Source organism: Eptatretus burgeri, chromosome 9, assembly GCF_056783735.1.
Source record: "Eptatretus burgeri isolate ZD-2024b chromosome 9, Ebu_testis_v1, whole genome shotgun sequence".
NCBI lineage: Eukaryota > Metazoa > Chordata > Myxini > Myxiniformes > Myxinidae > Eptatretus > Eptatretus burgeri.
The window spans coordinates 94960648-94971866 of NC_140969.1; the positions used below are offsets into that span (position 1 = coordinate 94960648).

General features: G+C 48.9%; 1 long non-coding RNA gene across 1 annotated transcript in view; it reads left to right on the top strand.

The window, feature by feature from the left end:
* Positions 1-10780, top strand: part of LOC147020663 (uncharacterized) — a 49970-nt gene extending 39190 nt beyond the window's left edge. The window contains exon 4 of the long non-coding RNA XR_015061920.1: positions 10086-10780. This is a non-coding gene — a long non-coding RNA (uncharacterized LOC147020663). The remainder of the gene's footprint in view (positions 1-10085) is intronic.
* Positions 10781-11219: the final 439 nt, after the last annotated feature.

Consider the following 11219-nt stretch of genomic DNA (forward strand, 5'->3'; position numbering starts at 1 on the left):
CTCGGCAAGAAGAGGGATCCGGGGCGATTCGACGGGATGGTGTGGGATCGGGCGTGGGGAAAAACACAGACAATTCCAATGAATATACAGTTCTCAATCCCTCTAAGGCGCCAAACACACACACACACACACACACACACACACACACACACACACACACACACACACACACACACACACACACACACACACACACACACACAAAACGTAGCTATTTCTGGTGGTCAGGCTGGACCGTGGTGTGGACGCAACTGTCCCTGGATCGGCGTCGGACGAGCTGGCCTTGCTCTCGTCAGGGGGGCAGGAGAAACCGTGGTGCTGTCGACCTCCTGATCTTGGCCCAAGTCCGCTCACAGCCGCCAGGGAACCAGTTCTGGCGCCAAGTTGCGAGCAGGAGAGGGAGGCAGGTCCGCCCGCCGTTCGACCCCGTACTCCGAGTCAGCAGAACCCCAGAGCCAACCAAGGTGAGGCACGAGGCTCAGCAAGGCTCCAAGACACGATCGACTCTCCACAACAACAAGGACGCTCTCTGCCGCCACAGGGAACCACACCAAAAAAACACGATCTTTTTGGTTGTAATCTTCTTCCTCTTCCTTTTCGACCCCGAACAGAACCTTTTTATCCTTCGTCCTCGTCACTCCCAATCGAGCCGTTTATTGGCCCACCGCCATCGCCTTCCGCCAATCGTGATCACGGGGCGGAGCCATCCGCTGCACTGTCCTGTGACGTCACGGCCAGTCTTCAGAGAATACCAAAAGGGGTTTACCCAGACACACTTACCCTATCCCGTGTCCCTATCTAATTACGTGACATTTATCATTTCCCCCTTGAAGAAATGAACATTTACTAGACAACTTATCACCACTGAATTGCTACTTATTACATCGAGATCCTGGTAAACTCGAACAGCATGGCATACCTAATTAAACATTCTAATTACCCTTTGAATGCATACCCCCCCCTCAAACGTAACAATGTATATATATATATATATATATATATATATATATATATATATATATATATATATATATATATATATATATATATATATATATATATATATAGTTTTGGAAAACTTACCCCACGGGGAGAGCATACATGGACACGTAAGTGACCCGAGGATCAGTAATTTCATTAGTCTTTGTTTTGATAGTCCTTTGTCCCTTGTCAAAGGTCTTTTTGGGGGGCATGCGTTGGCTCGACTGTTTGTCCCGTGTAATGTCTTCTTCCCTCCCCCTTCTCTTACTTTCAATCTTTCTTTCTTCATGCCATCGTTCTGTTCAATCCCTCTGTTACTTTCAATCACCCCTTCATTACCCTCTTTCAACGGTCCACCAATAATCTCCCTTCTATCAAACATCCTTTCAAAAATCCCCCTTCACCTCATCGGTCTTACCTTCAATTCCGTGGCTGTTCGGTCATCCCTCGGGCGTGCAGGGTTCCTTTCCTTGTTCTCTCCATTCCACGCATCGCTTGGTAAACCATCGGGTGCTCTCGCATGTATGTTCGTGTTACGTCTCACATGCATGTTCGTGGCACTTGGTGCTCCTTGTGGCCTGTGAGGCGCAGCGCTTCTCGTGAGCGTGGTACAGAGAAAAACAATGCGAATGGGTGTTTCACACGCGAGGGAGGGGCTGGGGGCTCTCATTGTGGCTTTGGGCGTGTCGAAGGCGGGGCGGGGGCTTCATTGAAAGTTCCCTCAGAATGGTGTGGCAATTTACACAAGTGATGTCATGCACCCGCCCCCATCGGCTGCGCACCAATGGGAGGGGGGAGGCTTGTGGGACGAGGGGAATAAAGCTGATATGAAGAAAAAGCAAGAAAAGCAGAGACGCACTCTGTACAAGCTCGTGTGAGTATGGACGAAGAGCGCTCCTGAGCAGACTGCTTAGAAAGCAGAAAGGAGAAACAAACGAGACAAATTCATGAGCAGAAGATTAAAAGACGGAGAATGCTCGTGAGGGAAGGAACAAAAATGTGTGAGGGAAAAGAAAGGAAGGTTTCATGAGGAGTTGGTGTCGAGCTTCTGTGGAAAAAGAATACTCCTTCCACGAGCGTCATCCTGCCCTCTCCATCCTGTTAGCCACGAAGGACGAGGAGGGTGAACAGCAGCACCTCATCAACGTGGGCCTGAGGAGGAAGAATTTGATTCAGAGGATGGCGAGTCACACATGTAGCTCACATATCTTGGACGCAAGAGAGCACTCGCCGACTGGGTCCGGGCACTTCAGGGACGCGGCTGCAAGCCCCCCATCGCCACTACCCATCTTCCCCATCCATTTTTGTCCGTGTTCTCCTGTATATTTGTGTGACGTGAGGGAGAGAAAGAAAGACTGCTTTCCTTATCTCCATATGTTACTTTTATTTTATTTTCAAGTCCTTCTTGTTTTATTCTTTGCCCCTGAGTGAATGATGGCCAAGTCTTTTGTTTAAGTAAGATTGAAGAAGAATACGTGTTATGGTTAAATCTGCTCCTGTGTGCCTTTTTGCTTTCTTGCTTATAAATACCTGCTTTTAAATGATTGGTTGCTTGCTTGTGTGTTTGTAATAAATAATTGTTTGTTGCTATTTCCAATCTATCTCGATTGTCTTTTCCTTCATTGGTCCGATGCAGTGCACAAGTAAGGTTAGACGGGATGTTCTACCCCAATAATTTGCTTTGTCAGCCAGCACACACTCACTGTAATGCTCAGCAGTAATCCGAGTGTGTGCTGAGGGCACTGACCCCCGATTATATTAGCCAGCCATCCACAGGTAAGGTATCACGCGACATTGTGTAACTCTGCCTGGATTGGCCATGCCAATCATCATTCATGGTCGCTTAGCAACCTGCCCGTGTGCAGAGTTATCTGTGCCCAGCAGCCTCAAGACTGGGCGTTCGGGAGGGACCCAAGTGCTTCCCCTCATGGCAAGCCTTGAGCCCTGGATCCGCAACAAATATATATATATATATATATATATATATATATATATATATATATATATATATATATATATATATATATATATATATATATATATATATATATATACATGCAAAGACATGACAGAAGTAAATACACACCTTAAATTTCTTCATTTCATCTGTGTAACGCAGTTTTACTCAGTGATTTGTACTAATATTCGAGTATTTCTTTGCAGAAACGAGTTCCTGGGTCTTCTATGAGAATTAACTCTGCCTCAAACCCAGGGAGCTCACAAACTTTCCGATTTCCAAAGAGGACAAATTGTTGGCCATTCTGAAAGTGGAGTCAGCCAGCACCAGATAGCCCAGAACCTTGAAATTCCGCTTGTTATGGTTAATTGGGTGATTTTGCAATTCACCAGCGAAGGTAAGGAATCCACAGCTTCCCATTCTGGTCGATCGGGGCCCTCAGAAAGATGTCTTCGAGCTGTCAAGCAGTCCATTGAGAAAACTCTCCTTTGCAAGGCAGCAGATGTTGCAGAGAAGGTCCAAGTTAGCTCAAGAACTGCCGTGCGGTACCTTCATCAACTGGGCTACTATGGGAGAGCAGCTTGGAGAAAACCTCTTCTTCGACCAGCCAACATTCAAAGAAGAAAGAAGTCGGCTGACGAGATGGCCACCAGACCCTTGGAGTTTTGTCAAACTGTAATTTTTTTCAGATGAGTCCCAATTTACTCAATTTTCTGACAGTGGACGTGTATGGTCTGGAGACTTCCCAGTCAAGAGTTCTCTTTGAACCAATTGCAGCCAACTGTCAAACACTGGTTTTTCAGTGATGGTGTGGGGAGCAATCTGGATTACTGGATGGTCAGAACTTGTGGAGTGTGTTGGCAACATCAACTCTACGATGCATATTTCTATCCTTAAGGATGGACGTCTCCCTGTCTTCTCCACTGGTCAGATGGTGAAAAACAACACTCTGTTCATGGAAGATGGAGCTCCATGTCACATTGCAAAAAGATCAAAGAATGGCAGGACAGAAATGGGATCAAGTGACTTCCATGGCCAAGTCAGTCTCCTGACATGAATCCCATTGAACACCTCTTGGCCACATTGGATCGAGCGGTGTGGAAAAATTCCAGGAAACCAACATGACGGGCAGAATTGCTAAACCTTTAGCGTGAAGCCTAGGCAGAAATCCCACAATAGAAAATTTCTGAGCTCGTTAGTTCGATGCCTGAAAGAGTGAAAGCGTTGAATCTGCAAATGGCAAGTCTACCAAATAATATTGTTTGTATTAAAATGGATCAAATGTACTTTAAATGTTCAATAAATAAATTCTTTAAAAATCATGGTGTCTGTTTACTTCTGTCACGTGTGTGTGTGTGTGTGTGTGTGTGTGTGTGTGTGTGTGTGTGTGTGTGTGTGTGTGTGTGTGTGTGTGTGTGTGTGTGTGTGTGTGTGTGTGTGTGTGTGTGTGTGTGTATTGTCGTATGCAGAGGGTTTGCCCCTACCTGGACGAATAACCGAACAGTTCGCCCTTGGAGGCGAACACATGATCCTTGGAGATTATAGCGTGCGTGGGATGGAAGGGCGGCAAAGGCACATAGCAGATGGAAGCACAGCACAAGTGTTTATACTTGAACCCACGACAAATAGACAACACAAGCAACTTAAATAAATACGGGGGTTTAATGACAATAAATCAAATATTTACAATGGTAATAATTCAAAGTGTAATAATAACATGTCTGGCGACGGCGATGGTTCACGAGCAATGTACACGGTTCGCCTTTTTTATTTTTTGACCTTCGAGGGGATGCCACCGCCAAACTGGCGGGAATCGGGAAAAACGTAAATGATGAAAGTTGTAGTACTCGAAGAGCACTACTTGCATACCAACTTTCATTCGAAACAGTTGAAAACTAAAGGAGCTCGATGCCCAATTTATTGATTTTTTTTGACATTTTCTAAGTTTGTGACCTTGTGACCTTTATCTTGGGACGAAAATGAAAAATCGAGCTCCGTGGGGCTATGCAATGCCATTGGGCTAACCAAATACTGAAACCCCTGCCAGATTCGACAAACCCCCTCGGAGTAGATGTAACTTGAAACTGGCTACCCCCTAAAAATACGCGTTTTTTGGGTGTGGCTCCACCCATAATGGGCGCAGCACGTCCATTCTCAGGAAAACACAACTAGATCATGATATAAACCTCCCATCCAAATTTTATCAGGATCGGATCAAAACCCACGGAGATATGCTCGGGACAGACAGACAGACAGACAGACACACACCCATAACGAATATAGTGGTCACTTCCTGACTGGGTGCTGAGGGCTGGGTGAGTAAAACTAAATCCCTATTTGAGGCGTCTCCACAAATAATTTAATACAGACAAGGGGACAGAATAAATAAAAGAAAAATCATCCTTTTCTCCCGGCACTTAGCTGTGTGCCCAGCGATGAATTTCTGGAGCTTGAGGTTTGTCAAACTGCGTCGTCACTGCGTGGGAAAATGCACCCAAAAATGGCGTCAAGCCACTTTCTCGGGGGAAGCGTATGGGAGGTAATGCGTGTAATGTCCGGAGGGCAGTGAGGCACGGAGAGTCGTGAGGGTTGTCGAACTCTGTTTATTGCTCGTCCGAATGCACACTACTGTAGACTACACACACGCCTCAAGCGGCGCAAACACCTATAAGCCTTGCAGACACGTGATTACCAAAACCACTCCTCCACGCCCCCATAACGCTCCCCGCATTGTGCCTTGCCCACGTATGTCAATACACTACATTCCTCCCTCCTAAAAACATGATTATAAAATGACCATTATAACGATAAGCAAAATCGGCAAAGCAAACTACGGCATAAAAAAAAAACAAAGCGGAACAAAACGACATTAATCAAAAATCATAGGCAGCACAACACAGAAAACAACCAGAGCCAAAAATGGCATTAATCACGTGGCCGTGAAGCAAACCCAGATGAGACTGCACAAAAGAAAACGTGCTTCATCTGCACAACCTGCAAACTCAATGCCGCTGTGTTAACCTGGCACATCATTCATCCTTTCGAGTTGAATCCCAAAATCCAGTGGACAGGTGCTCGAGTACTGAGTTGCACGACGAACTCAATGATGGCTGCAGACCACAAAAACCCTGGCCGTGTTAAAGATATAAAGAAGCAAGTCAGGGAGCACAGCATCACTACGCAGCCGAAGCTCCCCCAGGCGGCTCATGCTTACACGCCAACCGGCGAGGTCGCGGTGACACGCCGAGATGACCTCCCGCGCCCCCTGGCCGACAAACTCCGTTTGTCCAAGCTTGCCAAACTCGCCCGTCCTTGCCCGTTTGATAAGCTCGCACGTCCCCCCACGGACAGAAACAGGCAAACACGCTGAGCCTGCCCGACATAAGGGCGCCGCCGCTGGCGCGGAGCAGCGGGTGGAGCGGCCCTGGGAAGATAACGGCCCGGCCCCCGCGAGAGCAACGGGAGGGGCGACGCTGAACGCCAGCGTCCCACATGCGAGTCAAACCGGCAATTAGCCGGCTGCAGTCCCAGCAATCCCATACAAAACCACACATCACACTTAGCCATGTTATAAAGCAACAAGAACATCGTCTGCGCAGATGCAAACTTCCCCTCACGTACAGCGCGTTCTCCCAGTATAATTCCCACACGTGAGAGGGTAGCGAACCGCGGACTGTCCTCGCAGCTGGAGATCAGAAAGACCTCTTTATTCGCAATGATCGTCCGCAAGTTCTTCACATCATATTGATCATACTGGTCATCATATTGATTGATCCCAACCAAACATATTATGCTCACACGCGGACTGTCGGCATTTGCTTAACAACGCCAAGCTGAATCATTCGTGCTGCGAGAATCAAATACACAACAATTAGCAATTTATGAACCACATTGCGCGTACGCCTCTTGGTTGCCACGACGTTGAGATGACTTGCTTGCCGGTCGTCATCTGAACATCGACGAGGACACCGTCGATGGTCGCGTTCCGTGAACTTCTTGAACGTGACCGGCTCGCTCCAATCCCCCGCTGAAATCGCCTGCACGACACGGGTGTGCACTGTATCATGAGCGCAGCGGACGCCCGAGAGACTGTCGCAGCTGGCATGGCCCCCGTTGCTCCAGAACCATATATCGTCGTTGGAGGAAGCAATGAACGGCAACCGATGTTGCATTGTCGCGTCTCCTGCCACCGGAACCTCGCCATCGGGTCTCGAGGGAGGCCCGGGCCCAAACGGAGGTATGGGGCCCGAAGGAGACCCAGGTGCACCTGGAGGTACGAACTCCGAAACAGGAACCTCCTCCTCCTCCTCTGTGCCGGGCCGTCCAAGGCCACCGGCTGGTGCCATCCCGTCTTGCCTGAGGCGAGCCAGCCAGTCCCGGCCCAAAAGGGCGGGCCCCTCCCCTCGTACCACAAACAATGAGAGTAGGGCGCTTTGACCTTGGTAGACCACTGAGACGTCTGTCACAGCAAGTGGTGCAATCGCTTCGCCAGTGTATGTGTACAGCGAAAAGGTCGTCTTGACCAGGTGTACATCACGGAGGTCACGAGCGGTCCGTTCGCCCATGACCGACACTGCAGCCCCGGTATCAACTTGAAACACGATCGGTGCCCCATTCACCTCGACCTCCACTGTTATTGGTCTTGTCACCTCTGGACCAATTGAAAACAGGCTCAACATTGGTTGCATTTCCTGCTCCGGGCCACCGGGATCGCTATGCCCCGGCTGCAGGCTGCTATCCAGGTCGCTGGGGTCGTCCCGCACCTCGCTATCCAAGACCTTAACGGCGGCCCCCGCCATTCGACACACACGCTTCAGATGTCCTACCTTGTGACAATGCAAACACACGGTGTTCTTATACGGGCACACCCGCCACAGATGCTGTCCTCCACATCCCCAGCACCCCTGTGTGTTCATCTCGCTGCCCGCGCGGCCGCACTGCGGCGTGCGGCCACGGCCCGCACTGAAAGGCGTGCGCGTGACCTGGGGCACCTGGGTCATCGCGTGGACCCCGGGGTCATCCAACATGCCCCAGCTGGAATCATCCGTCACGCCCTGGCCGGTGATGGCGCGGACATCTGAGTGTCTGCTCGACTGCCGAGTCGAATGTAACGTCGACCCCTCACATTCGCAGAATCGCCGACACCATCTTCGCATCTTGCAGCCCAGAAAAAAAGTGATCTCTGAGTCGAGCTGGACGCTCCTCTGCCGTGAACTTGCAAGCCACGGCCGAATGCTTCACCCGCGCCACGAAATCTGTGACGCGCTCCTCCGCACCCTTCGCGAGGTGATCGAACTGGTATCGAGCCAGCTGCAATGACTTCTCCGGCGCCATGTGGGCTTTCATCTTCTCCACCACGACCTGAAACGACAGCCCATCGTCACTGGGCTTATCCGGCGCTACCAAATCACTTAGTAGCCGATAATGTTCCGTTGATAGCGAGGCGAGCAAGATCGATTTGCGCTTGCTCTTGTCGTCTTAATCATTCGCGTGGAAATAGCACCCCAACTGCTCTGAAAACAATTCGAAGTCGTCTCCGACGAAGACGGGCACTCGTCCGTGCGCCGTTCCCCGACCTTCCACCATCCTCGAGCCGTCCTGCAGTTCACTCAACGCGAATTCGTAGGTGACGGCGAGACGTCTGGCCGCAGGACTCGACCCGCACCGAAGACTGTGCGTGCGGCCGCGCGAAACTCGCGATGCGCTTCCCTGGGCTCCTCGCCAGGTGGTCGAACTCCAACCGCGCGAGCTGCGCTGATTTTCCCGGCGCTCCGTGCGCCCGACAATCCAATTGCTCCGGCAACGACTCCAAGTCAATACCGAGGAAACCAGGCACTCTGTACACGTCGATCCGAAACAGACTCGTCGCCAATGTAATGTCCGGAGGGCAGTGAGGCACGGAGAGTCATGAGGGTAGTCGAACTCTGTTTATTGCCCGTCCGAATGCACACTACTGTAGACTACACACACGCCTCGAGCGGTGCAAACACCTATAAGCCTTGCGGACACGTGACTACCAAAACCACTCCTCCACGCCCCCACAACGCTCCCCGCATTGTGCCTTGCCCACGTATGCCAATACACCACAATGTGGGTGGGTGATATTCAACACCAAGGCTCAGAAACCGCCGTGCAACTTATTTTCATGATCGCACTTGCCGATGCCGCTCCTCTGCAAAATGGTGCCGCCTTCTTCCCCGATGGCACAACATGAGGCTTCGAGGCATGGTCTCACACGGTCCAGCCAAACAGTCGATGGCCACCATCTTGTTCCAACATGCGAGCAATTTCACCACAGCACGAACACGAGACTCATGCAGCCTTCTTCACTATGTCGACAGAAAGCTAGACATAATGCCCTTCTCTTCCAACCACCATCTCCTCACTCACTTCTGTCCCGCACCTTCTATGTGTCCTGACTCCGATTCTAATGTCCCCCTCCTCCTCCTCTTTGACGTCACGCCCATTCATCATCCACTCTAGGGGCATGGTTTGCTCGTTGTCATTCCTGGAGGCGGGGTTTCTTGCCTGCTTGGAACGTGCAGCTCGGGTGCTGCCGATTTGAGGACGTGATCCATTTTTATTTCCGATGTGCGAAATGCAAAGACATAGGAAAAGGTCATGGGGCAATCATATACAGGGAGAAATTATCCTTAAACCCTCCCGAATTAACACAGCACCCCTCCCCCTCCCCCCCCCCTCCTGTGTGGTGACACGTAACACTTAAGCTCATAGTTTTCCTACGTAAATTACATCAAAATGTTTCCTACACGTCTATGGACCAAGTTACTCTATACAATCCTTCCTTTCTATGAAATTCCTCCATCTACCCCACAAACATAACAAAATGGCATGGTAGTTCTAAATTCCGGGACAATTTTTTTTGGGCGAGTCGATATTCACGATGTTCATGACATTCAGCATCTTTGGTTTGTTGTGTGGTGTACTTTTCATTGGTGCCAGCTTGTTAGTACTTTCAAATCATGAACTTTGTTCCATTTACTTGTTCAACCAATGGCATAGCGTAGGCATGTTTTAAATTTTTTTTGTTTCTAACTCATTATTTTGCCCCACATTTCTATCGAGAGGGGGACAAGCGGAGAGTATGGCTTTAACGAAATAGTGATGATGCTTTCCTGCCTTGCAGCTCGCTATTTACACCATCGTGGAAATGACTCAGGACTTGTGTTTCACTGGAGTTAAACAAAAATTCACTGGAGTTGAACTGTATTTGCAGCCATATCTTCAGCGACACATTTCCTCTCTCGACTCATGGATTTTCGTACCACGTGTCTGTTCGTGGCCCTTTCCTCAGCGGTATTTTGCTCTCTGCACCTGGAGCTGCATACCACATGCTGCATCGTGGCTCTATCTTCAGTGGGTTTTCACTCCTTTCAACCACAGTACTACTATCATTGAACCCCTTTTGGTGAGCAGCTTATTCCCATGGGCACTGGCCTTTTATAACACCCGAATCACTGAATGGATCATATTATTTAGTGGACACGATGCCAAATTGGCCCACGAGTGATATGCCATTTCTTGCTTCCTATTGAACTTGTGACTGTATTCACTCACACTAAAGCTAAACAGCTTATGGGACACCACTCAGACTCGAAGTCATCAACCTTTAGTAGTGAGGAGAAGTCGATAACTCGATTTTCGATAGTTGTGTTCTCCTTGGTGGCATAATATTAATATTAAGAGTCGGATTAAGATAAATTCTGTTTGTTCCCAATACATTTGCAAACTCCAGGGCTAATTTCCCAAAATTTTGCTGTACCGTATTATGCTCACACACAGAAGTTCAAAGTCACGATAAAAACTTTCCTTGTAGAGTACAAGCACCAGTTTGCAACTAATTTTGTCCAGCGATACAGAAGTGCATCAAAGTCAACAAATACACAGACAAACAAACTCCAAACCAGACACGATTCAAATTTATAGTACTAGTGCGGGCCCGTATGTGCGTGCCTGTACGTGCAGGCCTGTACATGCGTGCCCATAAGTGTGTGGCCGTACGTGCAAAAAAAAAGAATTGTGACGTCAATCGTGCAAAAAATATAAATAAATAAAAATAAATTAAAAAAAAGAAGAATTGTGACGTCAATCGTGATGTCATAGCACTGTGTTCTGTCATTGGTTTGGTAAATAAATGGCCGTAACTTGGGAACCGCTTGTCCGATTAATATCAAACCTTGAAAAGGCACATACTGAGGTCCCCAGCAAGATACCTGGCAAGTTTCAATGAGATCGGACCAGTGGTTGTCGAGAAACAGCG